The following is a 23,263-nucleotide window of genomic DNA, read 5'->3' on the forward strand; positions in this document are numbered from 1 at the left end:
GTCTTGATTTCCTCTTCTTACTACTCTCATACTTTGAGTCATCAAAGCTTTCCTTATTATCAGTCGAGGAATCATTGTTTGATTCCTCCTCCTCTGAGAAATCAGAATCAGACATTTCTTCTTCTGAATCCACAGAGAGCTGCATTCAGTTGATTTTACTAGCCTTTAAATGGTCATAAATGAGGACCATAAGTCCTTGGTGCATTGCAGTATCACCCCAAGGATTTTCTTTATAGGCTTTTAGGGAGGCATTCATAGAACAGAGCAAGAAGTAAGGGAAATTCACCTAATCATTATGCCTAAAATGATTTAAGAGGACAAAATGATACCCATATACTTTCATAAACCTACCATCTAGAGTTATATACCTCATTAAAACAAAGAGAATTTCCCGCCAGGGTTTTGCAAAAGCCCTAGGCAGGTAATAGGTTTTACTCAACTTTACCAGTCTTTTCTTCTCTTTCTCTATGACCAGGTACCTTTCAATGGCTTCCTTGCTGACCTTCCTGTCTCTGTAGAAGTTGCAGCCCTCCCTTTTGAGTCCCGTCACTTTAGCTATTAAATCTTCATCAATTTCCACCAGTTGGTCGCCCATTTTAAGCATGCCCTTCTTCCAATTTTTGCAGAAGAAGCTAGTTATCTTTCCATCATGGCCATGGAGTCTCTCAATGAAGCTCAAAGGACCACCCTTCTACAAAATTTCCCACACCTCTTCTTTCTATTTCCACTCCTTGCAACTGCTTGGCTCATATCTTTTCCTATTTCCGCCCATGGTGTCGTTTCTCACAGTCAAGTTTAGATTACAAAACTAGTGAAACAGAAAGCTTTTTGAAGTTAAAACAAAAACCCAGAAAGCATGCGTAGCATTAATGATCTGATGGGTTATAACACACGTTCTGCTGGCTTTGATGTTATAATGAGTAATTCCCTCATTATCGAAGTAACTCGAAGTGCTTACTTCATTACTTATCATAATTGCCCTATCAATCAAAAGTCTTTGGGGTACTTCAATATCTTTCATTAATTATGATTTGTCTGACATCTTCGGGGAGACCACTCTCACCTGTCCATGTGGTAATAGTCTCATTCTTAACCGCCACATTTGCAGCCCAATCAGCAGAACAGTTGGCCTCCTGATAAATATGGGATATGTGGCATTTTTTGAAGGTTCTAATGATATCAATGGCAGAAAAAATTATATTGTGAATTGACCAAGAGGGCTTTGAGGTCTCATTGAGACACTTAATTATATTATTGGAATCCCCTTCTATCTAGAGATAGGGACAGTTCCATTTTTTGGCTAGAGTAATGCCTTGAAGGGCTGCCATAGCTTCCACTTTATGATTGGTTTGAATGCCAATAGGGATAGAAATCATACCTTTGCAAATGCCTCTGTCATCTCTAAGAATAGCTCCACAGCCTGAGGGACTTGGGTTTCCTTTGGCTGCTCCATCAAAATTGATTTTGAGCCAACCTTGGGGAGGGGTTTGCCATTTAACTTCAAGCCTTTTATTGTAGCTGATATTATGACCATCAGTGATCTTCATATTCCAATCTCTTAAGATGTTTGACTTCAAGGAGTTGTTAGAGTAACAAGAGACCTCCATAGTTCCCATATTTTCCTGAATAGCCCTTTGAATTTTCTGAAAAACAATGTCTTGATTTAAGGACACATCCTTGAATATTCAGTTGTTTCTTTCCTTCCAAAGACCCCACAAAATGTGTGGAAGAGAGAGCTACCACATACATCTCAGAAAAGAATTGGTCCAATGAATTTGCTAGGAAGAGAACAAATCTCTGATGTTACTGGGAAACACCCAAGCTAGACTAAAGCTCTTGAGGAAGCTTTCCCAAACAGAGGTTGAGAAAGAACAGTGGAGGGAAAGATGGTCCACTGACTCTTCCTCTTGAAAGCACAACACACACCTATTTGGAAGGGCAAAACCTCTGCATTTAAGGTTGTCAACAGTAAGGATCTTATTCTGGAGAATAGTCCAGAAGAACAAATTGATTTTGGGAGTGAGACCTTTTAACCAAGCTTTAGACCAGAAGGGATTCATAGGAGGGGAGGCAGAGAGGATACAATACATTGAAGATACAGTAAAAATACCTTTGGGGTTATATTTCCAGATCAGGGAATCCTCTTCCTTATTCAGCCAAATAGCAGACAATTGGATTTTGAGCTTAGAGAGACTGGGATGAATACTATCAATGTTCTGCCAGTTGTTCCCATCCCAGTAATCTGCCACTAAGGTACCAAAAGAGCCAATACAAGAGGGGGCATGGGAAGCCCACTCATAGAAATCCATAAGGGGTTTGTCAAAAAGCCAGGGATCCTCCCAGAATCTAACTTTTCTGCCATTTCCAAGTTTCCATGTCACATCTTTACATTTAGAAACATGGTTCCAGATATGGGATCCATTTATGCTGAGATCCGAATTAAGAAAAGAAGAAAGAGAAGAGGACAAAAGAGAATATTTACTTCTCCAAATTTTGCACCATTTAGAATCAGAGTGAAACCATCTCCAAGCTTGTTTAGACAAGAGAGCTTCATTTAAAGTGTGAATCCTCTTGAGCCCCAGACCACCTTTGCTTTTTGGCTTGCAAACCTGATCCCATGTCACCAAGGACATTCTTTGCTTTTCCTCAACCCCAGACCATAGGAATCTTCTTTGAATTTTCTCAATAGCTTCAGCATACTTGATTGGAATTTTGAATAAGCTAAGAGCATAAATGGGGATACTTTGAAGAGTAGCCTTAAGGAGAAGAAGCTTACTAGCTTGACTTAAGAGAGCCCCTTTCCAACCTGCAAGTTTTTTGTGAAATTTATCAACCAGCAAACTCCAATAGGATTCAGGAGGGGAAATCCCCATGGGGAGACCAAGGTAGGTAGCAGGAAGGTCAGCAATCTTACACTCCATAATTTTGTTGATCCTTTGTTGTCTTCTCTCCAGGGTATTAATGAAAAAGAAATCACTTTTGGCCTAGTTAATAAGCTGCCCCGTAGCAGAAGCATATTTACACAAGGTACTCTTCAGAACTTTAGCTTCTGAGATGCTTGATTCCCCCATAATTATTGTATCATCAACAAACTGTTGGTGTGAACAAATAAGGTCAGCAAAAGAAGGTTGGAGGCCCTTAAATGATCCTATCTGCACCAAGTTTTCCATGGTCCGACCAAAGCATTCTGCCATAATAATGAAAAGGATGGGGGAGATAGGATCTCCTTTCCTAAGACCTTTCAAAGCTTGGAAAAAGGTTGAAGGAGAACCATTGACAAGAACAACAAAGGATGTAGAAGTGGTAAGTTGGGAGAAAAGATCCACAACTCTTGGGGCAAACCCAAAGGAAGTGAGAACTTTCTGAAGAAGAGACTAGTCAACCCTATCATAGGCTTTGGAGAGGTCAAGCTTAAGGATGAGACCCTGCTTCTTTTCTTTAACAAGAGAGTGAATATTCTCATGAACAGTAATAATGGAATCAAGAATTTGTCTTCCAGGAACAAACCCATTCTGCTAGTGTTTAATTAAAGCCAGGAGAATAGACAAGAGTCTAGAAGTTAGGACCTTAGATATGATCTTGTAAAAGGAATTGCAGAGGCTAATAGGTCTGAACTTGTCCAAAGAATTAGCACCTTGAATCTTGGGGATGAGAGCAATAAAAGTACCATTGATTTCCTTCAAGAGTTTTCTAGCCCCAAAGAATTCCTTAACCCCAATAGCAACATCAGTCCCAATAATGTCCCAAAACTCTTGAAAAAAGAGCATTGGCAAACCATCAGGACCAGGAGCTTTGTTTCCTTCAAAGGAGAAAACAACATTTTTAATTTCTAAGGTGGAAGGAATGGAAGAGAGAAATACATTAGTTTGGGCATCAATGAGACAAGGAATGTTCTGAAGAAAAGAGGACTGAGCTTCAACATCCAGACTTTGATCCCTCGTTAGGAGGTCCAAGAAATACCTCTTAGCTTCATTCCTTATTTCATCTTCTTTGACCAACTCCCCACTGTCCACAACTAACTTATTCATCTTGTTGGCTGCTTTATGTTTGATAGTTGACATATGGAAGAATCTTGTATTCATGTCTCCTTCCTTGAGCCACATGCATCTCGATCTCTGCTTCCAGAACATTTCCTCTTTAGCAATAATGTCATGGTATTTCTTAAGAATCTCATTCTCCTCAGCAATAGAAACAGTACTGAAACCATCCTTCTAGATCTGGTCCTGTATTTCTTTAAGGTTTTCCTGAATTTTACTCTTAGCCTCAAATATATTCCCAAAGTTGTTCTTATTCCAGATTCGAATGTTGTCCTTCACACTTTTGAGCTTCTTAACAACTTTGAACATTGTCGTTCCCTCAACTTGGATACTCCACCATTTTTTAATATATTTTTTAATGTCGGGGTGAAGAGTCCACATTTTTTCAAATCTAAAGGGATAGTTTTTTCTTCTATTGATCAGATCAGGATTGAAAGTGATTGGAAAGTGATTGGAACCAACCCGAATATGTGCAGACAAAGAACAAAAATACTGACTGTACCAATCATCAAAAATTAGAGTTCAGTCAAGGTGCACTTGAATAAGGTCATTACCATTTCTTCTATTTGTCCAAGTGAAATTACAACCCTGTATCTCCAAATCATTAAGAGCTAGGGAATAAATAAGATCCATGAGGGCCATCCTACTTTCCAGTTGAGGAGGACTGCCTCCAAATTTTTCCTCCTCTTTCAAAGGCGTATTGAAATCCCCCATAACCATCCAACTTAGATTTTTGAAACTTTCCCTGGCCTGTCTAATCCTTTTCCAAAAAGAGTTTCTATCCTTTAAGTTATTAGGAGCATAAATGTTTGTGAGAACCCATGAAAAACCATCTTTAAGATGCTCAAATTTAATACAAGAAAAATTACTTCCCTGAATAATGACCTGGCCTTTAACAGTGTTAAGATTCCAGATGGTTGCAATGCCTCCAGAAGCACCCTCAGAACTTCCCCCACTAATATTACCATTTTTGAAGAACTTCGAAGATTCAACTTTTTCTCTACTCATTTTGGTTTCTTGAATAAGAAAAATGTCAGGATTGCTATCTCTTATCATATTCCTAATATCATGTTTATGGGGATTGTTTAGACCCCTTATGTTCCAAGAAATTATCTTCATAGTTACTTACCAATTCCTAGCTCCTTGAGAGTTTTTTGAGTTCCATCTGCTATGTTCTTGCTAGCCTCCATATCTCTAACTTTGTGGTTAGAGGGTCATCCAAGGGAAGAGGAGACGTATCCCACATCAACTTGAGCTATTCTACTGGATTTCCTAATCAGGGATGTCGAGGGTGTTGCTGCTTTCTTACTCCTGTGTTTTGGCTGCTTCCATTCTATTTCTGACATAGTAGTCACTTCCGGATTGATGAGGATTTTGGAAATTTCATCTTCATTACCCCATTTAGGAGTTCTGGACTCAGTTGAAATAATGTTTGTTGTTCTTGAGTTCTGATCTGAATCCAAAAGACTCAATCCCAAAATTGCACACTTTTGGGCTTCTTGAATTTCAAAACTAGGTATGGCTACAGAAGAGTCTTTCCTTTCAACTTGTGGATCTGGGATCTCACCTTCCTCAGGTTGATAGTCTCTAGCTTCCACTGCCTTGTTTTCATATGTGTCATCAACCACTTCATCTTTCGCTTTTGGAGGATCATTCTGATCATTCAAATCCTTTTTCTAAGGTGTTTTTATGGGACTAGCTTTGGTTGTTTCATTTCTATCTGCTTCCTGTACTGTGGGACTGAAGATAGAGTTTGAGGCTTCCTTCTATTCCCCCAAAGGAGAAAAGCGATTGGAATTTTCTTCCTTATTTTATGTGTTTTTAACTTGCCACACCCATTTCTCTAGCATATTCTGGCTTTCAATCTGAGGTTTTAACTGATTAGGCTCTGCCTTTTGCTTTTTTGGGCAAGATTTTGCCCAATGACCTACCTTTTTACAGTGGAAACATGCAAAAGGAATAGTTTCATATTCTATATGTTTCTTCCAGGTTCCTAGTTTTGAAACTAGATCAATCTGTTTTGGCATATCTGCCTCAGGGGCTACTCCAACACAGAACCTTGCATGGGTTAATCTTCTTTTTGAAGCAGTGATTGGGTCTATAGAGAGTAGCTCACCAAAAGAACTTGCTATTCCAGAGAAGATGCTTTCTGCCCAATACTCAAGAGGCAATCCCGGGAGTTTTATCCAAACTGGAACTTGCGCTAGAAGAGAATCATTCATATTTAATTTTGGATGCCATTTTCTTAGAACCAGGGCTGTCTTTCCCACCATCCAGGGACTCCCACACAAGATCTTAACCTTATCTTCTTCACATGAAAAAGAGAAAGATAGAAGACCTTTGGGTAGTGTCGAGACCTCAACGTTTCCTTTAAGGGCCCATTTTCAATTAATAAAGGCCCTAACAACTTCAATGTTTGGGCGCGGACCCATAAATTTCCCTACCAAGGAGTTCGACATACTGTTGATATTATGGTCCAGAACCTGGTCAGGGATGGAGATAGCAAACTTACCACCAAAAGGGTCAAAAATGTTCTTAACAAGAGGAAGGGAGGATTTACTAGTTGGTCTAGATCCAAAAAGGGAAGACCATTTTTTCCCCACCCTCTCGTTATCCACGAGGTCAACTAGTGGCATGGGCCCCCCATTGGACCCTTCCCCTAGATGCCTAGAAGAATCCGCTATCATGGCAAACAAAGTACCATCGGACTGTGAGTCAGCAACAAGAACTAGGAAGTCTGAGGGCTTGTCCTTATCATCAATAGGACCAGCACCATTGATCTAGCCACTCTCACCATTGGAACCAAGGTTCTCACCTTGCTGGAAATTTAAAATTTGAGCTCCCGCTCCTGCTCCTCCCATCTCACAAGGTTTTGTTAATATCCATTGATGTAGTCATTGAAAACTTCTCAAATTTTGGATTCCTATTGTCAACTCAAGTATCTTTCATATTGAATTATTCTTACATTGAATGGTTGTACAAATGTCAAGAAAACTAGTGCCCTAGAAGACTGAGACAGAGTTTTCCTTGTTTTGGGACAGAAAAACCATATTGCTTTGTTGAGTGATGTCCAATGGGTTGAAATAGGATGGTGTTGATTATATAAGGTTGGAACAACTCTCAATAACCTTCCCCAGTATGATGGACATTGATCCTAAGGTTTTGAGACACTAAAAATGGCATGAGTACAGTGTTTATGGGTTACAAACTATGTTTGAAGATCTAATATGTCTGAGACAGTATCAAGTATGATGTGTTTCGGGTGGTCAAAGTGATAAGCCAATAAAGTTTCAATCTACTTTTTTGATCATGACAGTCACAATGAATGGCAGTTTGGGTTCCTTATTTTGCAGTTTTGGGATTTGTAAGGATTCTATAAGTAAGTGCATATTACAAGTTCTTGGGTAGTTAGAGTAGACATTAATGAGATGAGGACAATGAAAGAACACTCTTGGAGGACAGGGGTAAGTATATGTTAAGTTATGATGGTTTAAATACTTGGTATTTTTACAATGTTAAGGCTAACATGGAGTTGCTTGAACATGTAACTTGTCTTGTTGGAAGTTGAGCTCAAGTAGAATGTGAGCTCCAGTAGAATGTGATAATCTTTAAAAGGAGAGAGTATCATATAGTGAGAGGTGAGTTGACAATGAAGAAAAAGTAACAGTATGAAGCTCTCAAAAATTATAAGTGATGAAGTGAGAGGTTGATCCAATTCAAGGATGTAGAAAAAAGATGTGTTGGGGTTTTGTGTGAGAACAAGTGAAGGGGTCTGTAAGGGGATTTGTTTCCCTAAGGTATGAATGATCAGCCATGAAGAGAATGAACTAGATCCCTCTGCATCAACTACATAATATATATATGATCAATAACACTAGCATTAAAAAAGCAAGTTCACAAGTCCAAAGAAGAAGTAGTTTTAATGTATAAAACATGGTTATCACCTGAACTACCTGCAATACCCTGATCATGGCCACCGGGTTGATGAGGACGCATAAAATACTAGAAAAACAACATGTACATATTTTACTTAATGACATAAAAGAGAATAAAATATAAACCATTATTGAAATTTTGTTATAATTAAAGCTTTCATTAATGCTTACTTGCAAGTTTTGTGTTGTCCGCATCAATTATTGCACCCTCTCTTTTATTTCATCGGTCTAAGGGCTCATGGATGCCAAAGCAAGAATCTCTCTATTAATTTTTCTAACAGACTTTTTCATCATTTCTATAGGGTTTGTGGTAAATACGATGTCATCATCGCATAATACTGTTGAGTCCACATCCCTATAGAGGTGTTGAGGTACTGCAGGTCCCTTTCCCTTTCCCCAAACATCCGTCTGTGACAAGAATATTATTAACACTATCAAAATTACTCCAAAACACTCAAGAAAAGAACATAATAATGTAACAATTTGCTTCTATCTAATTTGTACAATTACAATGAGGTGTACTTGCTCGGTAGAAGTTTTAGGACCTACATCTCTGTCTGTGCTATTTGACAGATCCATGTTGCCTTGTGACAAAGAAAAAATATAAAAACGTTAGCGAAATGAAACCAATAGACTTAGCAAAAAAAATTAATAATAAAATGGTATATTGGACTCATTAATAGGAGGTTGTTTTAAATGGTATATAATACATACCACCCCCATGATAGTAACTTTGTTTGTATTTATACGATTCAAATTGTAATCGATTACCAGCTCTTCCCCTGCACTTATTGATTTTATTGCACGTACAAATACATGATTTCCCTCACATGCCTCAAGTATGCAATTAGGTTTCTTATTGGTTGACCCAGGTTGCGTACTATTTATACAACCTACAATATTACTTGTTTCTTTTGGCCTTCCATCAATGTATACAGGCACTTGTTTACTTTGATCATTATCTTTCTATTGTATATAATTTGCTGACAGTGCATACCTACGCATACTTTTTTTATATTAATAATCTGCATCTAGTTTTTGTAATCGTAACAAGGTCTAACATACTCCATCAATTCAACAACTTTGTTGTAACAGACCTTTATATCATCCATGGAAAATAGGCCCAAACCATGTAATGATGAAGGTGTTGTGTGATATATCCTCTCGTTAACACAAAAATTAGTGTTTATTGGAGGAATTTCCTTGGGTACCCATTTTTTTTGGAGATTTTTGTACCTCAAGGGCACCTCGATGTTGCCTTTGGCCTCATCATCATAAGAACATGACCCCCCTTGATCAAGGAAAAATTCCATGCATTTATTGATTTTTCTTCTAATCTTTTGACCTCTAGTTGATCTCCCTATTTAGATCTACTACATGTCTCACTTTCATCTTCTATTCCTACATTTCCCTCACTCGAGGAAGACACATCTAACAAATACCTATTTGGTGATACCTACACTCCATCAAATGAGAGAGTTAGTTGGTAATCAGAGAGATATTTTGCAAATGAGGGTAATGTTGATGAAGAAGTCAGCCCTAAAGTTGATGTTGAGGTTAAAATTTGAATAAGTCCAACTGGGGCCTCAAGTGTTGATAATTGTATTAGATTTTTTGCTAATGTCGAGGTTTGAAAAACTAAGGAAGTTTATTTTCCTAGTAATTTTTTAAAAATAAACTATTTCTATAGGGTGTATTGACTTATACCTGTCAATCCATGAGACTCTGTAGGATCCTTGTTAAAGGGGTTCAGGTTCCTGCATATGTAATTCAATTACCTTATGTTAGCTAAAAATTACATGAGACGTATACTAAAAATTACATAGTACACAACATGAACAATATGCAGTCATCATAATCATTGTATATTTTTTTATTCCTTACCTTTACTTTATGTAGACTATGCAGGATCCTCAATTAAAGGGTTGATGATGTCTATAGTCAATTACCTATTTCCACCAAGGGTGGTAGCATCACACAAAATATATACATGAAATCAACACCAACAATTGAGCATCATAAGCATTACATTTGTAATTTGATAAACAATAAATACATATGTATCATAAGCATCACATATGTATCATCATATATGTAATTGAGCATCATAATCATCACATATGTATCATCATAAACATGTAATCCATCAAATATATATCATAGATCACCATACATCACATAGCTAATAAACAGTCCATGTAATGAATTAATTATGTAACCATATAAGTCAAATAAATTTCTATCAAGAAATCAATATTAAATAGATAATATACTAATCGCATACCTCATACATTTCATTCATCTCATTGATCTTCTTCTTCATCCAACTCATCGTCATGACCATCATGATCATCATCGCCATCATCATCATCATCATCACCATCATCATCATCATCATCATCATCATCATCATCATCATCGTCGTCATCGTCATCGTCATCGTCGTCGTCGTCATCATCGTCGTTGTCGTCGTCACCATCATTGTCATCATTATTGTCATCACCATCATCACCATCACCATCACCATCACCATCACCATCACCATCACCATCATCAGTAGTAGCAGCAACATCATCATCATCAGCTTCTTCTTCTTCGTGAACATTTCCATCAGGAACATCATCGACTAACTGTCGATCGTGATCATCATCTACATCATCTTCTACTTCTTCGGTATCTTCTTCTTCCATCACATTATACTTTATCGGACTTCCTCTTGGATCATTCCTAACAACAAATGACCAACCCGGTTTATGTGGAACCTCTAAGTAAAATACATGCTCACATTGGCTTGGAAGAACATGGGGCTCATCCCCAATTGGCTCAAATGACCTCGTATTAACCATTGTAAATACATTATCATGTTCAATAATAGTTCTATCATGATCATTTTTATTTAGTTGTAGCCTGTACCATTTGATGACGAACATAATTAATTTGAAGGAATTAAAGTCACACTCAAGTATATCATCCAAAATGCCATAGTATCAATTTTGAGACTCTTGAGGATGTATGTCATTTATAGATGAAATATTGGTCACCTCAAAGACTGTTGTTATGCCAGAGTCACAAGTTTTCTTCGTGTCATCCAACCTTTTGATGCAAAATTTATGAGCATTAAAGCACATAGTTGTGGTGTTTGACCTACAATATGTCAAACATGCAAAAATGATTGAATCATGAGTTGATAAATATATGGGTGATTAATAAATTTATACGTACCTATTTATCTCTTAAACCATATGCTAAATCAATTTCCCTTTGCGTAACATTGGAATCTCCATTACGATGAGCTTCTTTAACCAATGAAGACACACCTTCCCATATTAATGTGCGACCAGAATGTTGACATCATTCAATCCATACTGTAATCCAATCAAGATTATTTGCAATATACAAATGTAGTGCATCCCACTCTCGACCAACTGTACAAAAAATAAATAGACTTACAACAGATTTATTTTGAATATTAATAATTAATTAACTACAATAACATCTTAGAATTACCTCTCACTTTCCTCAATCTACCTTTCCCCATCAAGTACTCCCCTTTGAATTTGTTAATGGGGTTGGGATCCCAAATGCAATCTACATGGATCTTTGCTGCAAACTTAGGAAGATATTCAGTAATGTACACCATAGTCTGGTATACCATATATCCCTCCACCATAGAACCCCCAGGATGTTCTCTTTATCGAACCAAAGCCTTCAAAAATTTCAAGTGCCTCTCAACCATCCACATTGACCTAGTGTGTACAGGTCCACACAATTCAATCTCCTCAACTTGGTGTATGAGGTAGTGTTCTTGTGCATTGAAAAAAGTTGAAGGTAGATACTTTTACATTTCACACATTAGATGAGGAATTTTTCTCTTCCAATATTTAATATCTTTTTATGGATTTCTTTAGATGACAACCACCTACAAGAGATTCAAGATGCAAAAATATATAAATGAGACTGTACAAAATAATATACAATATATTACATAACAAGTAAAACAAATCACAAATATAATATCTATACAACAAATTGAACAAGCATCACTACTTACCTCACATGGATTTTCCAAGATCATATATGACTTGCTTGACATTATTGTCAAAGTGGTATGGGAGAGATAGAGATAGAACGTACTACAACAATTATAAAATGATCTTTTCATTGTTTTCTAACATAATACAATCAAAAGTACATGTGTAGTATAAAAATATATAGTAAATACATAAGAACATGAATTACCTTAATGAAGGTATGCCAATCATGGGTTTTCATCCTTGGCGGCCCAAATTCACTTTTCTTTGATATGAGATTGTTTATGTTTGCAGCAAATCCTGTGGGAAATTGAATTTTTTCGTATGACTTCTTTTATAGAATTGCTTTGCTGCTCCATTAATAACCAAGGAAGGACACTTATATTAATCTATTTTCCATTGCTATTTGATTGAATGGCATTTTTCATTGCATGATTGGATTCTTGAATGTCACTACAAATTTTGACAATTTTTTCTTTGTCGCGCTTTCCATCCAATATTTTCCATAATGTCTCTGTTATATTCTTTCCAATATGCATAGTATCAAACAAATGCACAATTTGTAGCTTCTCATAGTAGGGCAACCTACTAAATTGTCTAGAATATATTTTTAGTCCCTTTGGAAGGTGGTCATCCATGCCTTGATGACCTTCATGATCATCAATTACATCATCAATAAACAAAACATGATAGAAAAATACAAATTCCAAACATAAACCATTAGATGGAATGGCATTACCTTGATGATTGATTCTATTATATTCCAACTTATATAGGTGAGGTGTCATTCTTTGTGGCTTTGATGTAATCTCTTCTTTCCCATTGAAAAGATGTTTTTTAGTATTCTGATACTTATGCTTTTTGTGAAGGAAGTGCCTATACTCATCAAACGCCTGCTTTCCTAAGCTTTTTGAATGATGAGATTTCATCTTTGGACTACAAACTGGACATGCAAATTTTCCCTTTGTTTGAAGACTTAGAAGATAATGTATAATTCAATTAAATATGTAAAGTTTATAATTATAATTATCATGCACAACTTGAACATTATAAAATACCACAAAAATGTGTTAGCCCTAGGGCATCATGTATTGTCCATACAAGCATTGAATGGAATTGAAATTGTCTTTGTCCTATTGGTCTAGAGACATCATACATGGTGACACCATTCCATAACTCTAGTAAATCATCGATAAGAGGCTCAATATAAACATTCATATCTGTAACTTGGTACTTACCTAGTTAAATGAACAAAAACATTACATAATTATTATGACCATTTTACTGCAATATTTATAATTAAATGTAGATGACTATTAAATGAGAAAATACCTGGAACAATCATTGCCAACATTATCTACTCCCTATTTATTGACATCCATGGAGGAATGTTATTGTTGATAACAAAAATAGGCCACACCGAGTAAACAGATCTCAACTCTCCAAATGGATTGACACCGTCTGCTGCCAATGAAAGCTTGAGATTATGAGGTTCTTCTTTAAAGTGTGGCCACTTTTCCTCTATTTCCATAAATGTTGAACCATTTGCAAGCATTCGAATAATGTCATCTTGACTTCTATTATGTGCATGGTAATCCATAAATTATGCCAAGCTACTGCACCTGAATAATCGTTGCATACGTGGAATAATGGGAATATAACGAAGAACCTTGCGAGGCACCTTTTGTGTTATTTGATCTATTGAATATCTACCAATATGACATTCAGGGCATTCTGTTCCAAATTCATGTTGTTTGTGATATATAATATGATCATTGGGACAAGTGTCTATTGCTTGATACTCCATTTCAATATCTTTCATAATGGCAAATAATTCTCAGTATGAGCGAGGTAGAATATTTGATGGTGGTAACAAAAAATCACCTATCAATCTAAAGAAAAAAATATAATTTGTTAATATAAAGAATATTAATGGTACATGATTCACCATTTATTAACTATAATGACATATATGACATACCTTAACATACGTGAGATTGTTAAGTTGGATAAATCATTCGTAACCTTCAAGTTCAACAACAACAATATAACAGAGAGAAGAGTTTTTTGGGAGCCTTTGTAAAGGGCCTCATATGCCTTTTCAAGTAGAGGTGAATCATGAACAACATCAAGGTCATCTTGATCATCATGATCAGTTGTGCTAGTACTTAATGTGTCATGGATCATTGTATTTATACCATCATCTTCAATTGTGTTTTCTAGCACATGATCGTCATCTTCAATGGGATCATTATCTTTAGCTTCAATATTCACACCTCCATGTTCCTCCACTTTGAAAACCATATTCTTAGGGTTGTGTTGGTCCATATCATGTGCCCTGGGGTGCTCGACCTATATAAAAAATGATCAACATAAATAAACCATGATCACGATCTCATCATCAAGTGATTTCTTATGTATATAAATTGTTAAAATAATATAATGAACAACTTACCAATAGATGATAAACATGTCCCCCTTCAATGTGACCATGTTGCCTACAATGTTTCTTAGTTGTTTTGATTAGAATTCTTCTAATCTTTAAGCCCTTACAAATTTGGCAGGGACAATAACATTTTCTATCACCTTTTCTTTTCAAGTTAGACCACAATCTAGTAGTTGTCTCCTTATTTTGTTCTTCATTGATATTATCTTATTGTTCTCAAAAAAGAGAAACCCAAGTTCACCTACAATCAATCTATAAAATGGCCAATTTCAATCTATGAAATGCTTCAGGGCTTGAACAACATAACAAGGATAAAAATCCTTCTACTCTTCAGGCTCTACAAAACCTAGGTGGGTATACCTTTGATGCATTAAATCAAACCCATTACACACATGACAGCATCAACCAAAGTAGATAGATCTCATAAGGGCTCAATAACAAGGAGGTTACTATAGATGGGATAGATCTACATTGACATCTCAACAAGATTGGAGCATGAGATAGGTGGGACAAACTAAAACATAAAACATAAAACTAAAACAATATTTGATTTTAAAATCTCTCAGAATCCCCATAATCTGCAAGACCAGTACCTTATCCAAGGGCATGGAGTCATACATCAATCTGTAAATGAAAAATTCTATTTGTAAATCCAATTTATTAAGAAAAATATCCCTATATTAATGTCTGACATTAATACATTCTAAATTCAAATAGAGGATCATACATATCCAAACATTATCCTGAATGCAAAATGATTGCTCATAGAATTTAAACTCTTCCTTGAAGAATACCTTAGAATGCCCATTACACTCCCACTTTGAGAGGACAAACCCAAACTCCCTTGAAGACTGGATTCATTGAAAATAAGAAAAGGCCTAGAGACAATCCAATAAACTTTATATATGCCTTACATATATGTGACTTGCAACAAAAAACATCTACAACAAGAAGATACTCTATTAGTTGAAAAGGGATATTGTATTACAAATTTGAGAAAAACTCAAAATATGGAAACCAATATTATGGAGCCTTGCTCACAAAAATCTGGACCATTACAAAATGAGAAGACTACCAAATAAGAAGGAAGGAGGACAAAATTAGATTTCATTCTCTAACAATGGCAACTACCCTATCTTTCAACATTAACTGTTTCGCACAACTTGGCCTACAGAAAATCGAATCTTTCTGACTAAAAAATTCAATCTGAGATCTTGAGGTAAATACCCCAAAAATACATGTCATGGGTTACACTTGACTGTAGAATCAGATTCCTTGGATTGAGAGCTTTCTAATGATATATAGCACTTATATATTGGGCAAAAAATAATCCCTTAGCCATCAGTCCCTCTACAGGTCAGTCATTTAAGTTTCTACCTTTCCACCAAAGTTTGAAATTATATTTTAAATCTTTGAATCTTGCCATGCAAACATCTGCCATGCATATCCACCACATGACATATTCTGGTTCGCTCCGGGGTCCTTATCCTACCACCTTAGCACCGCCTAGACTCACCGCCAGAATGAAGCTCTTTGTTTCTTTCTTGTCACTTGTTCTTTTTATTTCCTCCAGATTGCTCTCCTTCTCTATTGGGCCCCACTGCTTGGTCGCCAAGTTGCGGCTATTAGCCATCGAGCAACTTTTCGTTGTGACTTGGCGACAGCCATTGATCTCCCTCGGATCACTTTTGATCTACCTTGACTTGCCCGACCTTTACCTCGCCTGAGTGGCTCCCTCTATCACTTTCTCTTCTGGTGGGCCCAACACATAGCACATCCTGATTTGTCTTTGGATCCATCTACCTGCCACCTTGGACTTGCCACTGGACTTGGGCCTGCCCTAATTCTTCTTATTCTCTCTCTACGTGGCACATCCTAATTTGCCTTTGGATCCATCTAGATGACCACCTCAACTGCCACCTCACCAGTCACTATGTCGCAGGTGATAACCAATGAGCACCTTCATCTCGCGATATAGCAATGGCTGTAGATCTTCCCTCAAGCTACTTGATCCTTAACGTATGGCAAACTTTCCTTTTAGCGCACATGCTTTGTTGCCAAGTTGTAGGGGATAGCTGGCGAGCACTTTCGCATCGTGACATGGTGACAACTGTTGGATCATCTCGCCCGACCGTCAGATCATCTTAACCTGCTCGACCTTTATCTCTTCTGAGTGACTCTCGCCTATGCCATGGTGTCACCATGTGGCACCTCTAGATTCACTTTGAGATCTTCTTGGACTCCACCTATCTAGTCAGGCCTGCCACTTGTCAACCTCTATTTCACCACCTGACCCACCTGGACCGCCAAATCATCTTTGGTTCTATTCAAGACATTCTTTCGGCCAAACTTTCTCTTCGGCTAGCCATTTTCTTGTCTCATCGAAACCTCAGTTTCATCGACACCATCAGTTTATCAGTGGGAGCGGTTCGGGTTTCATTGATGTTCCTTTGTCGATGGAACGGAGCCCTTCAATGAGTTGTATACAATTCTTTTCGAACCCTTAGTTTCATCGACACCTTTATTTTGATGAAACTGATGCCTTCGGTGAGTCCTCTTTGAGATCCATCAAAGCCACGATCTGCTCAATGTTTCATTTCGATGACATGCCACCTATCTACTTCATACCACCACTAGACCTTCCACCTCATCAGTTGTGTGTCACCACCTGGCACCTCATGATATTCTCAGAGCTTACCTCAATGCCACCTGGCCTGCCAGCTCACCAGTCACCAAGTTGCAGTTGTTAACAGTCGAGCACTTTCATCTTGCGGTATAGCGATGGCCATCTGATCTTCTGCAACCTGCCCACTTGTTAATTTCTCCTTTTACTGCAAAATTAGGCTGCTCTAAGATGCACGCACGCGTGGGGGGCCCACCACTTTGCTAAGCAACACCTTGTCAAAATATCATAAGCTTTGACACTAAGGAATTGTGTGACCTTGCATTTAAATATTAAAACTCTCCTCCTTGCGGCCAATGTGGGATAAATGGTCTACACCTTGAAAGTTCATTTCTTTTGTAAACCCAGTTTGGTGGCTAAGTAGAAATGCCATACACAGGCCGATTGCATCTGCATTGAAGTTTCTTTTCTTCCCATGTGCAACGCAGGGGATTTGGCGATACACTTGCCAAAATAATTTGCTTGCAGGTTTTAATTATTTATGCCCTCACATTACAAAGTTGTGACTCATGCAAGAGAAATAGTTGAACCTTGAACCTTGAACCAAAAAGGTTGAAGTGTTCAAGTTCAAAATGAATTACAATAATGTGCTTGCCTTACCATAAAACAAATCCGCGAAGAGAAATCCATAAAGGAAGGCTTCATTGGATGACCAAATTTAGCATGATTTTTATGAGTCCCAACAATGGCTTTGACTGGGGATGGTTGGATGCAAGACCAACACAAGAATTCAAAGTCTTTGGTAGAGCAGACCACCCAAAAAATAGGACACTTCTTCTTCTTTTAAATTCTTCAATGAGCTTCACTCTCCAAAACAGGGGTTCCTTATTCCACCCAATAGTAGGGCTCCTTATTGAAAACCACACAACTGAAAGCAAAGCGACTATACAATAGAACTTATTTACATATGGCCCCAGGCCATCAAAATTGGAATCAATGCTTACCTCTGTCAAACACATGATTCTCATTTCCATGAATCAAGGGTAAGTTGGAAGTTTCATTTACATTTGCCTGATCACAAACTCTGCAACTTCTCATCATCTCATCACATATAAGATAATCAGCATGCTAGTAATCATTCAATCTTTGAAAAACATGTCCCACTTCAAAATGTTGACCATCAAATGACACATGATTGTCATATTGTTTAAAAGTATTTCCCAGCTAAAAAGAGAAGTAACTCTGCTCCATTTGAACACTGGGAACATCAGGCACATGCTGATTTCTAGTTTGCATAAATGGAAAACACTCATCCATAATGCAGGTTTGCAAACTAGAGAGGAACATTTCCTCATAAAATGACTGCAATTTAGCATGTTGATCACACCTTATATCAACCCTTTGCAAACATGAAAATGCATGATCATCTGTCAATGGTTCATTTACCAATTGCAAACCTGGGAAAACCACTTTAGATTTGTCTTTCTCTTTAATACCAAGATCCACACAATGCATATCAAATTCTGATTTCATATCAACATATGAATCACATTATCACATTTATCAACCTTATATGCATTTTAACTTTGTCTACTTTTCAAATCAAATGTAGGGAAAGAATCAATAACATAAGTATCATACTTCACACCATCAAAATTATCATTAGTATCAAAATGTATACTGATTAGGTATGAGAGATTGGGGACATTTTTGGATGCATACCTCTTAAGATCAGCAGCTAAGAGTTCTGAGATCCATTCACTAATTAGTGAACCTTCTCCTTCATTCTCATTTTCCTTGGCTTCATCTTTTGCACTATGAACATTGTCCCAATCTGATGCATACATTAAATCTATAGTGCTCATGTCTTCATGCACTTTTTTTTTATCATTACAGCAACTTGCATCTACATCATGACCTTTATCATGCTGATCATAAAGTGTTGCTATATGTTGCAACATAGTTTCATAACCTTGGTTGCAAACACTTTGTGGATTGATATTAATAGCAAGGTGATTTATATTATTCAAATCTGAAACCTCAATAGGCTTAAGATTATTTGAACAATAACTTATGCTCTCATAGTTTTCTTCTTTCTCTGAATACACATCTGCACTGTCATGCTAAGAATAAGAGTCACCTTCAGCATCATAAGAGATATATCCACTCAAGGGTTTATCTCCATCACTATACTCAATACTGTGTACATTTTCAGATTTGGTCACTCCAATCTCATCTATCCATTCTTTAATACATGCAACACTTTCTTCCCTCAAGGTTGGAGACCAACTAACTGAGTCAGGCTCATCAAGCTTTAAAAATAATTCAATCCAAACTAACTCATGGGGTCTAACATCAAATGGAAGCTCATTTAATGCAGCAATAAATATTTCATAAAAAACATATAATGATTCAACCTCTCTCTTCCCTACTTTCCTTCTTAAAAACAAGATGCACCTATCTTGAATCTTTTGAAGATGCATTTCAGTCTCCCTATCAATGTCTTTCAAATTTGACAAAGAAATTTCAGATCTAGGAACAACATCTAGATCCATTAAATTTGAAACATCTATTGAACCATTACCATGACAATGCATCTTACTGTTTTATTCTCTTTTCAAAACATATGCAGTCATCATAACCAGACATACTTCTCACCATATTTCTGACTGAAACTTTTCAAAACAAGAAGTATGTACCCTTAGAACCTGTTGGAACCCTAAAATTTGAAATTTTTTAGAGTTATAGATTCATGCCAAAAAGAGGATTTCTCAATGCAATTGTATGCACTACCTATGACCAGCTCCTGAAAACCTATGAACATGTTAAGAGATCAATTTCTAGGTATGTATATGTATTCAAAACTTGAATTTTCAGGTACGCCCTTCTGAACCAAAATTCATTTCATTTGAGTGTAATTATGTCAAGTTATTGATTTCTTTGCATTTAGTGTACATTCAAGCATTACCATGTCAAATTTTAGAGCCTTATGATATTATTTACTATATCATTTTTAAGTAAATTTAAATAAGTCCATTATGTATCATTTTGAATTTTCTTTAAATAATGGCATTTGGATATTAACGGTTCTCTTTCTTGCAAGATCAACCTAATGCAGAATTTTGGAACCATATGTGTTCATGTCATATGAGAGTCATTTTATTCACATCTTATTTTAATTTTCCCTGCATAAAATTATTAATTTTGATATATTAATTTAGATATTGTTATAACATATTCATTTATTTGTGTTATAAGATTTCAAATGATTTTTTGTATTAACATAAATTTTAATTGGCATTGATGTGTTATATGCAGGGTTACTATAAAAGTAAATAAAAGTTTATTTTCAAGAGGGTAAAATATGAATGCTTTTACAAAATATATATCAAGTTCTATGGAGAGCCTATTTTGTAAATCTTTTAAATAAAAGATTTAATATATTTCCAAAAGGAATAAAAGTTTTTTTCCAAAAGGTAAATCATATTTATTTTAGAAAACTTTATAAGTAAAAGTGGCATTTGCACAAAGTGGGGCGCGGTGGGTGAAACCCATCGGGCATCAGGGTAACTAAAAAAGTGTTACCTCCATAGAGCAAGCTACTCCGATGGACAAAGCGTGAAGGTATTGATTTTTAGTTTTTATTTGCAAAGAGGTAATGTATTTTAATTTTTGCTTCTGATTTATTTATAAAAGGTAAAATTGATTTTAAGAGGTTATTAATTAACATTTTACCTTTAAATTTATTTTTTCTTGAAAGTAAATAATCTCATGTGTTTTCTATATAATATATTTACATTTTGAGATTTTTTAAATAATGTATGAAGTGACTTTTATAGATTTATTTTCTTTAATTTTTTATTATTGTAATTTAAGGAATGTCTCATTAAATATTTTGTCCTAATAGTTGTGTCATGTAAAGTTAATTTCCTTTTAGGGCAAATTAATTTTTATGAAATATTTATAATGGCATTATATTTCAAGATAACCATATCAAAGGAAAAGTATTGAGTTTATTGCAATATCTCATTATGGTATTTTGTGTGCATAAAATTATATTTGTTTCTTGGGCGAACATATTATATCAAAGACTAATGATTATTAGTTTTTCAAAAGTTAAATTTCCTTACAAAAAAGGTTATTATAGAAAATTTCTTTTTACTTTTGAAATTATTCAAGTGAAAGTAAATCAATCTCATTGGAATATTTACTCAAGGAGATTTCATTTACTTTTGGAGCCTTATTATATCATATTTTTAAGAAATATTTTTACTCTAATTATGTGTAAAGATTATATATCTCTTTAGGGTAAAGTATTTTTAATTTTTCCAAAGCGGGTCATTAAGTAATTTTTTTTAGGTTTTGGAAAGTTTTAATTCAAGTGTAATGTATTCCCAAAATTTTATTAATACAATATTATTATTCTTAGGGAATATTATTCTTTTTCAATTTTTTATTTTGGTAAATCTTGTGACTATATGGCACAGTATTTTGAGTTATTTTTTCCGAAGTATATATGGTATATTTATTTTTAGGTCAAATTTGATCTCGCAAAATGTTTCTAATGTTATTAAAGATATTATTTTATCCCTAGAAGGATAAATGTTTGATTTATTGCAATATCTAAATAGTGTCATTTCATGTGCAGAGAAAACATATTATTTCTTTCATGAGACAGGAAGTATTTCTTACTTTAATAAATTAATATAATACTAGAAGATGTAATGATTTTATTATTTGTGAAAAATACATTAAATCATTATCTTGGAAATACTTCCTCAATGGATGAAATATATTCAATAGTATTCGTGATTAATATTGGATTACTCAATTGGATGATATTTTCACCCTAAGTGAATAAAGTGGAACATGTGTATTAGGGTTAATTTTTTATGCGGAATCAAGGTGTGAATTTTTGTAAAAGTATTTTCCAGAAAAGTTGTAAAAACTTTGATTAAGGAGAATTATTATTTATGTATCTGAAAAGATCTAATTTTTAATGCAAAACTTAACCAAAGGAAAATCATGATTTACTTTCCATTTGAGGAACCTGATTGGTTTAATTTATGTGCAGGAAACTTTTATCAAAGCTTGGAAATTAGGAACTCAAGCAGAAAAAAAATATTAAATCTGCATTATTAATGTCTTAGTGTTGTATTTTAGGGATTCATTTGTAAATTTTTTTCAAACCAAAGGGTGTGTCCTTTGGGAATGCAACTGTCTGTAACTCCCTCTTTTGTATGAAAAGGTGTGTCCTTTCATATGTGCCTTTTGACTCATATATTTAAAGGGAGTCAGTTTTACAGAGGGGAGGGGTATTTTCATAGAACATCATTGGATTGAAAATCATTTGTACTAGGGAAGTTTGTAGGAAGAAGAAGTACCATTTTGTGTAGGCAATTTGTAATGGAGTATCTGCAAGTGTATCTTTTATATGCAATCATTTCCTGAAGGTTAATATATAAGGTTCACGGTTTCTTTTCCAAGTATTGTGCACACTTTTATGTTGATGATTATCTTTGTCCTCTTGATAAATCTGTGTATAGATTTTCTATGATGTGAATCACATGTTGTTGCATTAAGTGAAAGATTGAGATCTTATTGTTTGTATAACACATACTGAACCTTCATAGTCGATGAGAAATTGTCTCTTGAGTTGATAAGATATTATGTCCACAAAGTGTCATATATATCCCTGGATAGAGGCACTGGTCTGTTATTAATTTTTCAAGGTTTTGATATGTATGCATTCAAGGTCCTTGATAGAAAAACATTCTTCCCAAATCCTATATGAACTAATCTATGCATATGTCTTTTTGGTCCTGAAAGCAATCTTATTTTCAATATACATTCACATCATTTTTTTTCAAGGGCATTTATTTAAAGCACATAATAAAGCATAATTGCAAACAAGGATTTGTGAGTTTGTAATTTGCTAAAAGGATTAAATCCACTTTAAATAATATCTTTTGTGCTTGAGAGTGTGAGGTGCACCCGCCTAGGTTTAGTGGAGCCTAAAGTGTAGAGGGATTTAGTCTTTGACTATCCCTATTCGTTGGCCAAGGCTGATTGGACTGCTTGAGGATTTGGCAAGCCTTTGGGTTTTCCAATCTGTGGTTTTAGGAACCAATAGAACCAATACTCCTTTTCCTAGTGACTTGCTTCACCTTACAAGGAACAAAGTTATCTCA

This window comes from Cryptomeria japonica, chromosome 4 (genome assembly GCF_030272615.1).
Source record: "Cryptomeria japonica chromosome 4, Sugi_1.0, whole genome shotgun sequence".
In the NCBI taxonomy this organism is placed as follows: Eukaryota; Viridiplantae; Streptophyta; class Pinopsida; order Cupressales; family Cupressaceae; genus Cryptomeria; species Cryptomeria japonica.